The following is a 16494-nucleotide window of genomic DNA, read 5'->3' as shown; positions in this document are numbered from 1 at the left end:
CCACGATCAGCTGCGATTATCGAGATTCTCGATTAATCGGGCACAGCGATATTTCTCGATTTATCGATAACTCGACCAAATGTGACCTAGATCATGCGTCAAGATCGTTTTAATGCTTTTGATATTAATTTTTAGTGAGTATTAATATTGATTTTTATAATAATCAATATTATCAATAAAATATCAATAAAATATATTTAATAGAGTTTATACATACATTAATATTAATAATCGATCGTGGTCGTACTAATATACATACATACATATGCGTAAAAGCAGGAAATACTTACATATGTATATGTAAATATTTCTTTCGTATAGAAATGGTCACGCATATTTTTGTCTTATACTTTTTAATTACCTAGTGTAACATTTCATTTCTTATTTTTTATTATAATTTAATTTACCTATAAACTCTATACTTAATATTCGTTTTTTAGTATTGTCTCAATACTCCTTTGTTATTGTTATCTATAAATTACGAAACTCCATCTTGGATATTGTAAAAGAACACAAGAGTCGATTAAAAAGTGAGTGGTGAACTTGAAAGTCTGATATTTTACGCAATAAAATTTAAATTGCGTTTATATATTAATACCAAAACATTGGAATGTTTTACTTAACTTCGGTTCAGCTTCATCTAGTACATATCGTACATATATATGTATATACACATATACAGCAGTTTCATGTTTTGTCGATAAAGTTTCCTCATTTAAAATTCCTCTTTATATCGAATAAAAGATACGAGACAATCTAATCCATGAATTCGTCAGAGAAAACTTGTTAAAAATATTTCATTCTTTTCTTCCGATGCTGAATTCCATTTACCTTTTTCTTAAAAAGATAATAGAATTTTTAATGAACTAAATTACGCATACCGTCAGCGAGATTTCTTACAGAGAAATAAAGGAGGACGTTCTTTTTATATTTGAGAACATTATGTGATAAAGTATAGTGGAAAAATTTGGAAATTGAATGGAAAATTTTCTTCGTCGTCTTCATTTGCCTTTTGTAATCGGGTATAATGAACATTCTCATTATATATTTAGATATCAAAAGGAATGAGAATGGATATAGCTTCTTTCCGAAGTAAGCACAAAAACATAATAATCTACTCATTAATTTAGATTACTCTAAATTTAATTGATTGATAACGTTGATTATGTTAACTATTAATCTTCGAGTAAATCCAACCTACGATATTTTATTCCAAAATATGTATAAACGTATGAATTTATATAATATTGTTACACTTAGTTTTATCTGCGTTTTTATTACGAAAAAGTTTAGCAATATTCATTAATAAATAAAAAAAAATGCATTAAGGATACTTACAAAACTTCGAGCTATTTAAAAGCACGAAGTATGGAATAAAAATGTGGTAGAAGATTCTACATATTTAACGGTGAAGTTTCTCAAAGAGAATATCGATTTCATGCTAAATCTAGCATGCATTATCACGGACGGCGCCGAGTATAATTCCTTGGCCGATTTCGTGACAATGAGTAAACGAGGAGCAAACCTGGGTTGGAAAAGTTTGAAGTCAGCGGAGTCTTTCGACAATTTTCAACGGGTTCGGGGCGAATATAAAAGGAAAATTGAGCTTTCGGGACGAAACGAGGGTCTAAGGCGAACAGGAAACCATTAGTTCACAGGAAAAAGGGTGAAATTATTGATGCCAAATGGTGCCACTTGGCCAGACATGCGAATAATGCTGCTTCTCCGGTCACGCCTTTATACATATACGCAAACTGCGTTTCGTACCAACCAGGGACCATAATTGTTACAACCAAAATTAAGAAAGGTATAGTATAGCAATTCATATCTTATGATTTTAAGTGATTCTGATCAGAAATAACCATTACAAATGATTTTTTCATTATTTGTTTCATGTATATGTACATATGTAAATATTGTGATACGTAGCGATCAGTAATGTGTGTGGAAAATGTGCATGGTTCATCCAAGATAGCGTTCATTTTCACGTTTAGTAGCGTCTTAAGAATACTTAATGCGTATGTGACTTTTCTGTGGATACCTGCGAGTGGGACTATCGCGATGCGCGTATGAAATTTGTATAACATTCTTTATGTGCTATTATTTATTAATTATTTATGGAGGCAAAAGATTGGAGGAAACATTAATCTTGTTTACTTGGAAATTGCATCAAACGGTTTCCGGTATGCTGTTATGGATGTTAATGACTAGACAGGTATAATGTTTAATGTGGATTTTTCTTACAGAACGTCGTGCAGAATGGTTTACGTCTTCAAATGCCATAAGCTTCTTCTCTACGACTTGTACGAGGTAAGTTGCTGCCCACGTATCGTTAGATTTGAGGATCCCTGTGCACCCCGTTGCTTAGGCTGACCTAATTTCGTTCATGTAAGGAGGTTTGCCCGCATACAGGGATCTTTCGACCGATCTTTAATTGTCAATAACTAAAATACAAAGCCGAAAATGCAATTTTTTAATTCTTGATTTTCGTCTTATTTCGACATCAAGAATCATCCCTTAAATTTTCAAATACCTGTATTCGAACATTCTGTTTATTTATTGTATTTATTACAGCATTTGCATCCTAATTAATTAGGTCTTAGGAATATTAAATCTCGTATTATAACTAGAACACTTTGATACTACAAAAATGAAATATAAAATATGTATACCAATACTTTTTGGACTGATTGATGGTATAAATTTCTTTTTATACCATCTTTTTACATTTTGATTGTAAACAACTTTGTTTTGTACTACTTTCAACCATCGTTAATTTCTGTTAACATTACTGATAATAAACAATACCTAGAGGTAACACATTAAAATTGGATTCCTACGGTTGAAGTGCAATTATAATGACTATATTAATTACTAGTAGTGTTAATAAAAATTGACAATGATGGAAGATAATAAGAAAAAGTTTTCGCCCGTGATAATGATTACTGACTTACTTACAAACTAGGAAACATTGACAACAATATTTTTACTACTGATAATGGTTGTTGGTGACCAAAAAAAGATATCCCATAATATGATCATCAGTACAAACAAAGAAATGTTAATCATTCGTAATAATTATCCGTGTAACCAGATCACTCAAAAATTAATATTTTTGATTCGTTTAATTTTCTGCTTTCGACTAAAATAATAATTACGTTTGTCTCAATAATTTTCTCGTAAAAACGAAAGAAAAAATATGTTATTTTTTGCCTCTGGCTTGAATACGTTTCTCGCCACTTTCTTGTTAATTGCAACGTTAAAAATACGCGTCGTTCGAGCATTACGTTCCGTGGCTCCGTTAACTTTCTGGGGAAGGAAACACGGTCGGAAAGTGCAGGGAAAAGGAAGAAACGGAAGTTTTGGTTAACGATCGCGTGGTTGCAATTATTTTTGCGTTTGAATTTTTCCCAAGTCTTAAAAACAGGAAAAGAGCAACATTTTTATAAAAAGTAATTTCGAGATCAAAGTTTGATTCCGCCACGTGTATGCGGTTAAAACAGAGGTAAATTATACTTGTTGGAATATGATTTTCTAGCAATTATTTAGTTTGTGTCTATTTTTCCCCTTTTGTTCGATTATGTTTTATATGATATTATGCGGACGTGAATATTCTGTGTACGATATGAATATTTTGCTATTCAGAAGTGCTCGCATATAACTTTTGCTACTCAGGTCCAAGATGTGAAAAATTCTCTCAATTTCTTACCACATGCGTATGAATTAAAAATATTTTAAACGTAGAAGAATATGAACATAAAAAGATAAGAAAATAGAATGTGATTATTATGCTCTATTTTATATACAAATGATGGATAATTAATTTAGCACAGAATGAATGTGTTGTGATACATAAATGTAGGAAATCAGATTAAATAAATTTAGGATGGACATCTATATTTAGAATATTTTATTCGTTTTAAAATCTCTAGAGAGGCAGAAAAGGAATTTCTGATATATTTTCGAACTTTTATTTCTATACTCAAGTGGTGTTTTATATTTTACACTTTATCATAATTGAAATTGACGACTAAACACACTCGAAATTATTTTTACATTCTTTTAAATACATTCATCCTTGCAGATTTAGAAATTTCCTCAATAACTTGAATAATGGATAATGTGTGCTATCGACGAATTATCAAGTTTTTAAGTTGACAGTGTAATTTAAAGTTCTCGAGATCGCTCTCGTAGCAGATAGCTCGGACCATTTAGCCGGATGATCGAGAGTCGCTGATTAGACAGAAATCGGTGCTCGTGTGAGTAAGGTGTCATCAGTAATTTGGTGCCGAGCCAACTACTCCAGATTTTTCGATGATACACATCTATATCTATCCTCGAAATATGTCAAAGGTTTATAACAGTATGTTTTCTTCGAAGACGATGCAAAAGGAACATTACTCGATTTGATACGCCCTCGAAATCTTTTAATAGCTACCAAAAAATCGATGTTCGATTTTTCTTTTGGCAACGAAAGTTTCCACATCGAAAAGTTACCACAAGTTCAATTATAACTTATCGTTTTGATATGCAGTAAGGAGCAAAACTGAGCCAATAGTAACAGCTTTTCTGTAAATTATTATCTATCGTCATAAACAATAAGGAATATGGAAAATAAATGTAACACATACGATTGTCGTGGTTAGAGAAAATGTAAAAAATTCTTTTACAGTATAAATCTTCTTTATTTATCTGTAGTAAAAAAAATCGATTAACCCATTTTTACACCACGTTATCAAAAGTTTAATATTTACAGTATTAGTATTTTGTTCACAACTCTTTTGCTTATAAAATAGCATTAATACGTCTTGCAATACTCTCTACAAGAATTTGATAATAATCCGAAGGTATTTGTTCCCATTGTTCCAGAATTCTATTATGCAATTCCATAATTGATGATGGCAATGAATCATGCGAATCACGCATTCGTCTTTTTCATAATCCTCATAGATTCTCTATGGAGTTGAGGTCTGGGCTTTGTACAGGTCAATGCAAAACCAAACATTTTTGAGTTTCCAACCAATTCTGTACGTTTCTAGCTGTGTGTTGTGGCTATTTTTATTTATTATATTTTCTTCCACGAATGGCATATTTTCAATAATATCTGGGAGATGATGTTACAAGTTATCTTTGTACAGTGTATGGTAATGGTAATAACTGGTAATAACGCAAAGTATATAATGTTGAGCTAATTTTAATTAAATCATATCGTAGGGGATTAGCTAAATTAACTTAACATGTAAACTGATGTATTCGTCTCTTATAAAACCTTGTGGATTTACCACAATTTTTTTATTTCTTCGAATTTATTAGGTCATACCCTTCTTCAACTGTTTTATATTAGAATACTTCTTTTTAGTCAACAAATGATACAAAAGTAGAGAAACGAAGAAAAAGAAAATAGACTTATCATGTTTTTCCTATGGTCATTAAATACTATAGTATTGTGGATCATCGATTTTGATCCCTTTAATTAGTTGTGTTATTTTCAGGGATATGAAAAGACTTTATTTATAAAAATTCTATTGTATCGAGGGATAATTTTTTCGTGGGTGTAGGAAACTTCAAGATCACCCTCGTATTTTTTTTAAATAACACATTATATTTTTTATGCCTGGTAGAATAACCTCTAGATAATAAATAAATTCAGCACATATTTTTACAAAATTTTTTTCTGAAAATGTTGATATAAAAATACAAACTAACATCAGATTCTTATCGAGATCGATCCGTATTTTTAACATAAATTAGTTTCAACACTGGGATCAACGCTGTCTACCTTTAATACTGAAACATATTGCATATAGTCAGTCGATGTTAAAGCAATATGACGAAAATAAACGAGTATGTATGAGCGAAAGCTGTACGTTTTTAATATAATAATTCTAAACACAAAAATTGCGATATCAGCCATTTTGACTGATTTAGCAGTTTCAGTGATAAATATGATAAGAATGTGCCGTAAGCGATTACAATTTATGGACTTTCGTCACGATTTTGCAATTTCCGGCTCATCGAATGTTGGAAATGCACGCCAGATAGTGGCCATTCGAGAGTTGTGCAGGATAATAGACCAGTGGAGAGCAGATACGCTCCGCTGGAATCGCGAGAGGAAATCATTAAACTCTCGCGAAGGTCTATTCAATCTTCGAAGCAAAGACGCACTGGCACAGAAGAAAATATGCGATCTATCGATCTGACGGCTCGAATTTAATCAAACCAAGAGAAAAGCGTCCACAGTCGACCCCCTTTTTCTCTTTTTTCTTTTCTTTTCTTCCTCTTTTCCTTTTTTTTTTTCGAAGCCAACACAGCCTCGCGAGACAATCGTTGTCGTTATCGCAGACGAAAGCAAAAACTCTTTCAAAAAAGCAGGAACAGAATGAAGTAAACAGGCTTTTTTTCACAGTCGAAAAGCTGGAACTGGGGTGGCGAACACGATAGAGATTCTGCGAATGGGAAGCAGAAAAGTACACGGATTTACAGAGACCAGGGGTCGCTTGATAGGGGATGAAGCTTCCGCTTGGATGCGGCCGAGTTTCGATCAAGGCCAACTTTGCCATTCGTTTGTTACCCTTCACCCCTTCTACGTCTATCTATCTTTCCGTCCCTGCGTATTTCTTTCCATCTACCTCTCTTTGTCGCTCTATTTTTATTCTCATCTTTTATTCGCCCCTTTTTGTGATACTTCACGCTTTTTTTCATTGCTCTCGCTGTTATCGCCACCTCCGTTTGGTCCGATTGTTTCTCCTTTTTCCCCTTTCCTGTTTCCCTACGAAATTGTATCGTACATCCTGCTCGGTCCATTGAATATTCGTAAAAAACATGTTCCATCATAGAGAATATGTTCGAGCGATCGAAATAGATAAACAACTGGTTTATTGTATGCAGTGACTATAGAAAATATACGCACGTCCCATTATCTTCTAATGAAGTAGCTTTTTTTATCAACTTCTATATCTCGTTTTCATATTGAATTTTTCTTGTTGTGTAAGAATACTAGCAGATCATCTAATTCATTAGCACGTAAACGCTATAATAAATACGGTGGATGCATACAATATCTCTTCAGCTACTGTATGTTAGTTTAGTCAAGTATCCGATTGTATCGATGTATAAGTATCTCGTTTTCCAGTGAATGTTTCTAGCCAATCACAAACCGATCAAAAACTCTCCAATGCGATTAAACACTGTTCAGAATACACTACAGTATGCGTAAGATTTTTCAAAGTTCCGAGATAAAAATTATTATTACAAAATGTTTGAAAGTTATTCGATCAAGTGGCCAAGTTTTCATAATATTACAGGCCGCAGAGTTGAGAATTTAAGGTCCTAGACTTGGACAGGTTTGAGATCTGGAATCTTAAATTTGGAGCCAACGGTTGGTGATTAGGGTCTAAAAGCTCGAGCTTCGTTGGAAGTTTACGGCTTGAGTTTTAGAGTCTGAGTTATTAGGAATTGGATTCGCAAGCTCATGACTTTAGATCCGCGGTACAGAGTACTGAAAAAAATTGCACATATTTTCTGTCCTCATCCTTTATCTTTCCTTTGTTTCCTTTTGTTTACGTAATTTAATACTAGGAAAAGCTTCCTTTGTTGAGATTTCCCGTTGAGAAATGCGGAGATAATATATTACACAGTAATATAGAAGTGCGACTACTGTGTCAATATTTTCTCTTTGCACAATATCGTTGTGCGGCGAACGTAATAGAAGGTGCGGGAAAAGCAAAAATCGGCTTGGAGGGACCTTTATTTTTGTGATTAACAGCGAAGAATATTTTTCGCAAAATAATTTAACATCTGATACAAAACAATGCATCCATCATTCTCGTCTTTCGCGTTTTATTTTAAGTTAAATCACAATTATTAATCCAGCAACTTGGAAAGAAGTCTCGTCTTCTTCACGAGTGTTGTCCTCGATGATTTGTAACGATAATCAATGCATCGTACTTGTTAATTAAACGCGGTCCATAATTTATCTCTGACCTCCCAGCGAAACGGAGGTAATCAAGTTGATCAACCATGAAAGGTGAATCGTGTTTACGCGTCTGGAGGCCACGATGCTACCATGTGTTTATCTAGCACGCAAATACATACGTGCGATCGATCCAGAGGTGACCAAGCCGAGATTCGTTAATAGGACCAACGTTAAACTGAATTATCGAGTCGCAAATGAAATTTATCGACAAACTGTTGGGCGCGATTTGTAACATTGTAATTATTCTATACACAGGTGAAATCTGTAAATGAATTAACATGTGCACTGTGTAGTGTGTATCACAAGGCGTTCAAAAAAAGAAAAAAAGAGGCTCGTTTCTGCTAGAGCTCTGGAATCTACAGGAACAAAGTTAGACACGAATGTCTTGCTGCCTCTATTCTCTTCCTTTTTATCATTCCTCTCCTTAGGCGCTTGAATTTCAAAAACATTTTCCTAAATAAATAATTGGGTGACGTACGTATTTTTAATAACAGAACGATATAGAAATCGAAATATTCTAAGTATATACAGGGTGGTTGGTAACTGGTGGTACAAGCGCAAAGGGGGTGATTCTACGCGAAAAAAGAAGTCGAAAATATAGAATAAAAATTTTTCGTTTGAGGCTTTGTTTTCGAGAAAATCGACTTTGAATTTTCGCTCGGTACGCGTGCACTTATCACGTCTCGTTATAACGGATCTCACTGTAGATCGTTGTCTCGATGGAAGAATTAAAAAAAAAATTTTTATTCTATATTTTCGACTTCTTTTTTCGCGTAGAATCACCCCCTTTGCGCTTGTACCACCAGTTACCAACCACCCTGTATATACTTAGAATATTTCGATTTCTATATCGTTCTGTTATTAAAAATACGTACGTCACCCAATTATTTATTTAGGAAAATGTTTTTGAAATTCAAGCGCCTAAGGAGAGGAATGATAAAAAGGAAGAGAATAGAGGCAGCAAGACATTCGTGTCTAACTTTGTTCCTGTAGATTCCAGAGCTCTAGCAGAAACGAGCCTCTTTTTTTCTTTTTTTGAACGCCTTGTGATACACACTACACAGTGCACATGTTAATTCATTTACAGATTTCACCTGTGTATAGAATAATTACAATGTTACAAATCGCGCCCAACAGTTTGTCGATAAATTTCATTTGCGACTCGATAATTCAGTTTAACGTTGGTCCTATTAACGAATCTCGGCTTGGTCACCTCTGGATCGATCGCACGTATGTATTTGCGTGCTAGATAAACACATGGTAGCATCGTGGCCTCCAGACGCGTAAACACGATTCACCTTTCATGGTTGATCAACTTGATTACCTCCGTTTCGCTGGGAGGTCAGAGATAAATTATGGACCGCGTTTAATTAACAAGTACGATGCATTGATTATCGTTACAAATCATCGAGGACAACACTCGTGAAGAAGACGAGACTTCTTTCCAAGTTGCTGGATTAATAATTGTGATTTAACTTAAAATAAAACGCGAAAGACGAGAATGATGGAAAATCAGAGCCATAGGTCAAATATTAAATAGATTTAATATTCTTGTATATTTCTTTGGATTCCTAATCATTTTTCTGTGAAACAGAGATCTAGATTTTGGTAGCAGGAAATTTAATTAGTTAAATTTTAATGGTCTACCACTGTTCCGAAATTTAATATACGGTTTGAATGTACGCGAGAATAAAATTCGTTGAAATCGGATCGATGCGATTGATAAAGTTTAATTAACAATAAAAGACGTCCTTTTAAATATACTCCAGGTATTTATATCTAATTGAATTCTGTTCCAACATTCGAAAACTCTAAGACGAAATAAATTTCAATGGTTATCATTAAATATTGAAAGTATTTCTTTTCTTTCTGCGTTCTTTCTCAAAATATCATAACGAGTATTTTATTTTGAACGTTCTACATATTTTTCATATTATATACATCCTATACGATCTCGCACATGCATATTTGCTACAGACATGATTAGTAATATTATCTAGAAAATAATATTGGTCAAATCGGTGACCTTTATATATAAATTTCTACCACAAATGTATCTCTAATTTGTACAATATTGACATTATATCCATTATAGACGCAAATATTTATCAATAAATCGATCGTATTTAGAATTGTTGTAGTCGAACCAAATCAAAGTTAAAATTTTACTATCTAATGCTATAATTCATTCCAATCGTCACAGCTTCTTCTTTAATAAAAATTACTGGAGGAAAGAAACTCGACTTCCGCTGACGTGGAGACCTGATTCGACCTTCACATACTCATTCTTGTTCTACGCTCATGATACCAATCGTCAATCGATATACATAGGTATTCGGTGGGCCGAGCTTCGTTACCGAATCTCCTCACTCGCAGGTGTCTCTTCTCGAGCGAGCAACTTTAAAGGGAACTCGATATGAGAACGAGAACGGCTGAAGGTCAAGATGGGATTAAGGATGTCGGGAGCGAAGAAAGTTGAAGGCGAATCGGATAAGACGTTTTTACGGGTTTCGTAGCTCTTGCGGGGTCCTTTGGCAATTTTTAGAAGGATACAAAGTAGAATTTGTATATTTTTATTTGCGGAGGGACGGAGGTTCGACTACAACATCGCGTCGATTAACAAGAACTTCACCTGATTTATTATGCTTTTTGTGCAAGTAGCTTGAATATTTTCGACAGTCCATTTTATATATTTAAGACAATGTTTTTATATCCTTTTGTAATTTTTTATTACGAAACATCAATTGAATCTTCTAGAAAGATTGTATTAGACAAGATTTTCTGTTTTTATATCTCTTTTGCTATTTATATATGAAAATCTTTACCATTTTCATTAGCGTCGAAAAATATTAAATTCAATTTTGAGTTTCTAAATTTTTGTTTCAGAGTTAGCGTTGATTAGACTTTTAGTTTCTGTTTTCTTTGCGAAACTTCAAATCCCTGTTACAGATTATCAATTTTAATACTGATGTCCATACTAATTTTCAATCTTTTATCCTCTGTCTTTGTTTATAAAACACGTGAATGAATATTTATCAATGATTCTGAAATCCTTCGAATTCTTCATTGAGAAAGATCTACAAACATTCAACGTCCTTAAACATGAAATTGATCGATCGACTTATATATATCACGATCCAACGATACATTTTTACACGTTAGAATTCTTGCGTTATTATATTCTAATCTTAATTAAAAATTCTACATCAGTCGGTTTCCGTCATTTTTATGTTAATTTCTATTTTAAATGGACTTTATCACGTCACACGTTCACAGATAACATTTAATTCCTTTTTATGCCATTAAAATTTTGTTTAGTAGAGGTCGTAAATCAGATCTGTGCGGGGGCCACATGTTGCTATATCACCGTGATTATGACGTCAGCGTCTTCGTCATCGACTCTTGAGTAGGTGGGCAGTAAATTCTTGCCATGTCATCCGCTGTTACAGTTATCCTCCAAAATTTAGCTCGACTCATGATTCGGTACACTGTGGTTAGTACCTACTTACACCTACGGTTAATGATGTCATTAACACGATTAAATAGGTGCATCTCCTTAATGATTGGGAAATCAATGTAACAGTTACACGGTATACGATAGTACATACAACGTTATACAGTGTATAACATCGTGTATAAGCATTAATTTGAAATTTTGGTACAACATGTCACTGCTAGAAACGTGAAAATCAATATTTTGGATATTTAAGTCGGTAGATTCTGAAAGGGGCCAAATAATTCGTGTAAATAAATATGATACTTTCCTAATTTTCCCTCATAATTAAATTGCTAATAGATTAGATAATGGCTTTTGTTTGTACTTCATTATTCTCTATAGAATTACAAATTTTTCAGATTATTAGGATAACCGTAGGCAATGGCGAATAATATACAATGTGATATAATACGATACGAGACAAATATGATACCAAATATAGCGTATGACAGTGTACTTTAATGTCGGTGTTGTCTATCAACGTAAAATCATGTGCATAATCTATTCTTTAAGTTTTCTATATTAAGAAACATGCGTAGGCAGTGGCTGCGGTTTATCATAGTCGAGCAGCCGCATGTAATAAAATTGCAAAATGTTCGTTAAACTAAAACGTGATACCTACGATTAAAGAACGTTCTTGTAAAATCTAATTTTGCCTCTATCGATGTACAGTCTATAGTTTTATGGATACTTTCTTGCAATTTTGCTTCCTCGAGCATTTGATTTTATCCGATCAATCGTTAACACATTCTTGTAATAAAAATCTTCTTAGTTTATTAAATTTTCGTAAATATCCAAGCTATCTTTGTAGCTATACCAAGAGTTTCTATTTTTTTAAGCACTTTCATAATGTCTTTCCAAATATTGTTTAACAATAATTCAAGCTCTTTTAACTATGTTAAATAAACGCGATTTAAAAAAAATTCGACATAAAATTCATGCCAATCTTGCTATTTTTTAAAATCCGATAATTATTAATTATTAACCTTTTTAGGACTAAATTTTTTTCAGCCTATAAAAAAGATTGTTTCGTAAGGTATTAGTTAACCAATAGATATATGTCTTCGGTAAAACTGATCTTAGAATTTTAATTACAACAAAACCATCTGAAAAGATGTGTTTCTATTATTCATAATTAAAGACGAAACTAATTTTTCTTATAAAGTAGAAAACATTTCGGTTCTGAGAGGATTGATGATTAGAATATCGAGATTAGAAACAGCATCGTGTTCTGTGCTACAAATTTTATTTAATCTGTTATTTAATCAGGAACCCTATTTTCTATCGTTACACATTGAAATAAAAGAACACTGACTAGTGATATGATGTTGGATGACATCGAATCGCAACAATGCAACCCCCTCACAATGCCACTTCAAGAACGTGAACTCTTGCCCGCCCTGTTCATCCTCCAATTTAACACTTGCGTGACTGTTTCCATTCACGTCGAGCGGATAACAGCGAGTATTATCTAGGCCATGTAAATTACTTTCGGTAATTTGGCTGTGGCCGAGTAAATTTCTATAGGAGGCACGAATCGATCGCCTAATCAGACCTGAAATCGGTTATTCCAGATCGAAACATTATACTGGAGACGTGAGCCAGTAAATATGTATGGCTTTTACGAATTGTTAAGACTATAATAATTTATAAAAAGTATTCAGTATAACAGGTATTCTGTGAAGTATCTTTTAAGTTCCATTATGTAGAAAGTTTTACTGTACTGTGGTTTGTATCTCGAATTGGAGCATAATTGAAGTGGAAATGTAGGAGGGAAAAGGTGAACAGTTCAAAGTGTTAAATAATAAATATTCTGTGAAATATAATTTTGAAATAATAATATCTTCTAAATTTCATTATGTGGAACGTTTCATTGTACATTTCCTCCATTTCGAATAATTGAAAAAGCTTGGTATCGTTACGTAGAGATGTTACACATACAGAGAACGATATGCGCAATTTGAATAAACTATAACTTCTTCATAATTGTAACGAAAGGAAAATGTTAGAGGAGAAAGGTGAATAGTTCAAAGAGTTAAACAATTATATACACTCCTGTTTAAAGGTTCGCAGCATGTTAAGATTTCAAAAGAAATAATGGCTTTTTAAAGTAAATAAAAAATCTATTGGTAAAGAAATATTATTCTTTTATAGTGTTAAGATTGTGTTTAATTACAACAACTGAGATCAATATTCGAAAATTTTGTAAATTCTGTGTTTCTCTCTTCATCGTTCTTCGTTTAGAAAAAATATGCGTCTCGATAAAATAAAATATTTGTTGCTATTAACTACGGTACTTGTAGCTTATTTTTCAACATAGTAAACTAGTTAGCTACTATAGACAAGTATATCCGCTAATAATATCACGCGTATCACGGTTCCGAATACTAATGTGAGCTACTGTATATTTAACAATGAAAGTATTAGTTATAATTATATTTCTCAGAAAAATTAAAGAAAAATTTTCCTTCGTCCAAGAAAGCTGACGGTTGCCCAAATATAGAAAATACAAATTCAGGAAATTATAAAATGGAAATTTCATCGGTTTCAGAAGTTTTGTTTTAACGCGAAAGGTAGAAGAAATCATTCTAAAATTCCACCTGCTCTGTCGATTTTTATTACTACACGCAAAATACAAAGGTTAAAAAATTATGTAACAAAAAAATGTAAATTTGGAGTTTTAAATTTATGACAAACTAAAAGTACCTAAACAAAGCATAATTTTAAAACCTTTCCACGTTGCATGCAGGTGTATTTGTCTAATTCAACGATAACATACCGCTCCAAATTTTTTCTTTTCACGCGCCGTGGCATATTTCAGTGAAATTGTATGGCTTGACAAATCATCGTAACGCGTTTTTTCTGCTTTCTGATACGCTAGAACAAAGGACTTTTCACCCCTGCGTCATGCTGGCGGTGATACTTCCATTACGCGTAGCATCGCAATGAAGGAAGAGAGAAAGATGACTCGAAGTTGAAAAAAAGAGAGAAAAGAGAGCGTGATCGATGAACAAATAGATAGGTCGCCCGACCCGAACATAAAATATAAGAAGTGTTCACGTGTGTACGAAAGGTGACGTAAGAAGGTGCATGGAAATAGAACATTGACTTTTTATTTCGTTTCTTCTAATACGAACGAATGGCGAACTATTTTTAATCATTCGAATTGGTTGTGTTTCGATTTTTGTTTTGGTCTTGTACCAAGGCATAAAATATTGAACACTTTGCCGAATAGGAAAGAATTTCTAATTCCTCATTGTATTTTTAACCAGTGTGGCTTTGGTACTTCCACGTTCCAATTTTGTTCTCATGTCAACAAGTAAAAAGATTTCTAGTGTTTTAAAAGAAGAAATCATATATGCGTATAATAATTCATTCAAAGTGAAATATCTTTTGATGCTAGAAAAGTATAATTGGATAGAGAATCACCGAAAAAACACAATATTAAAGAGAATTCTGTCCTCTATTTTCGAAATTATTTTGCCACTTCTCAAATTTTTTATGTCAATTTTTTACGCTCGAGTTTCATCAGAAAGAGGAAAAACACTTTTGGTGTTTTAAGAAAGTAGACGAGGAATCACGCATAACGTAATGATGAATTTTTCATATTTTCTTGAAATTTGAATCGAATAGCGTTTCTCTATTGTTTATTGTATGTGTGATTTTTCAATGAAGCTTTTCATACGAATGATTTTTACGTTTTTATTTGGTTTTTTTACTCGATAAAGGCAGTTAAAAGTAACGCTAGTTCGTGCTTCCATCAGTAAATATTAACATTGTCAACTTGCATTAAAAAATGGATAATATTTCAAGGCCACATAGTTTATTTAATTTTTGTTGGCGTTTTGAACAATATTTACAGCATAAAAGTTATTTCTCTAGAATTAACTTCTCATGTTTTAAATAGTCAAATAATTTTATTTTATTATGTTCCTACCTTTAGTTTCTAAAAATAAATTTTTAACAAAAGCGTTTATCTTTTTACTGACGTTATTAGTCGCCTTTAGATTTAAAAATTTAATAAGTAAACAATTAGTCGATACCAGACGACCATTTTTCGACTCTTGAAAATTACATTGTTATTGAATTTTAGAAAGAACAATATTTTTTTATTAAGCACCATTTATATTGCAAAACACTTTTCTAAAATTTCTATTTCACCAATACTTTTGCCCAGCTTATAAAATAGACTTGTCGTCACTACATTGACCTTCCACTGCGTAATAAAAACCGTAGAATAATAATTGCCTGAAATTATTCTACATTCAAAAATAAGTTGAAAAGAAAGAATAAAGTTTTGTCGTGCGGGGTCCAGGTTCCCGGAAAATCGAGTTTCAAAAATTCGTCAAGTACACCTGCACTTGCAGTTAGAGAACTCCCAATGGTACGCGTTGAGCGTGGTTATCGATGAAGAGTCGACGACACCTATTCCAAACTCGATTTTCACGAGAACAAGGCCACCGTGTACTCGACAAGTTTTCAAATTCTATTTTCTTGGAAACGAGACCTCAAACGAAGAGGCGTTCGTTTCCTCTATTCACCTTATTTTCACACTTTTTCCATGCACAGTGAAACACTTTGCATTAAACTATGCTCGATACCTTGCGATCGAAAGAACACAACGTCAAAAAGTCTAAAATAAGAACAGAAACCTTACACTGGTGCGCTTATATTAAAAATTACCGATGGTTAGTAAACATATATTGAAAAAGATTCTATGTGAAAACAAATATTAACAGGTTGACTGTCAAGATGGTCACCGTTAATCTGACGGGTTTTTCTAATTTTAGGATGATTAAAATAGAACGAATATCGTATCATCTGGAAGCTCTTAAATATTGTAAATACTACTAAATAACACGTTAAGTAAAAGATACGTTTCTCGACGATCAATAGATAACCTTTATCGTAATACGATGTTTTATAATAATTGGATATTGTCCCGTAGACGAAATATAAACGAAAAGGTACGCATAAATTTCACCTGGCAATCAACGTATTGAAATAGGAAGCGACGAGGAGG

At 33.0% G+C, this 16494-nt stretch overlaps 1 long non-coding RNA gene across 2 annotated transcripts; it reads left to right on the top strand.

Moving 5' to 3' along the window:
- Positions 1-47: 47 nt before the first annotated feature.
- On the top strand, positions 48-2475 carry LOC117152401. 2 transcript variants are annotated; one of them, XR_004462784.1, is made up of 3 exons: positions 48-134; positions 1452-1807; positions 2247-2475. It is a non-coding gene; the product is annotated as an uncharacterized LOC117152401 (long non-coding RNA). The 2 variants fall into 2 exon arrangements; XR_004462783.1 differs by lacking the exon at positions 48-134 and having other exon boundaries at positions 1280-1807.
- Positions 2476-16494: the final 14019 nt, after the last annotated feature.

This window comes from Bombus impatiens, unplaced genomic scaffold (assembly GCF_000188095.3).
Source record: "Bombus impatiens unplaced genomic scaffold, BIMP_2.2 scf_0049, whole genome shotgun sequence".
In the NCBI taxonomy this organism is placed as follows: domain Eukaryota; kingdom Metazoa; phylum Arthropoda; class Insecta; order Hymenoptera; family Apidae; genus Bombus; species Bombus impatiens.
Note: the sequence above shows the minus strand (reverse complement) of the source record. Positions and strands in the feature narration are given on the sequence as shown.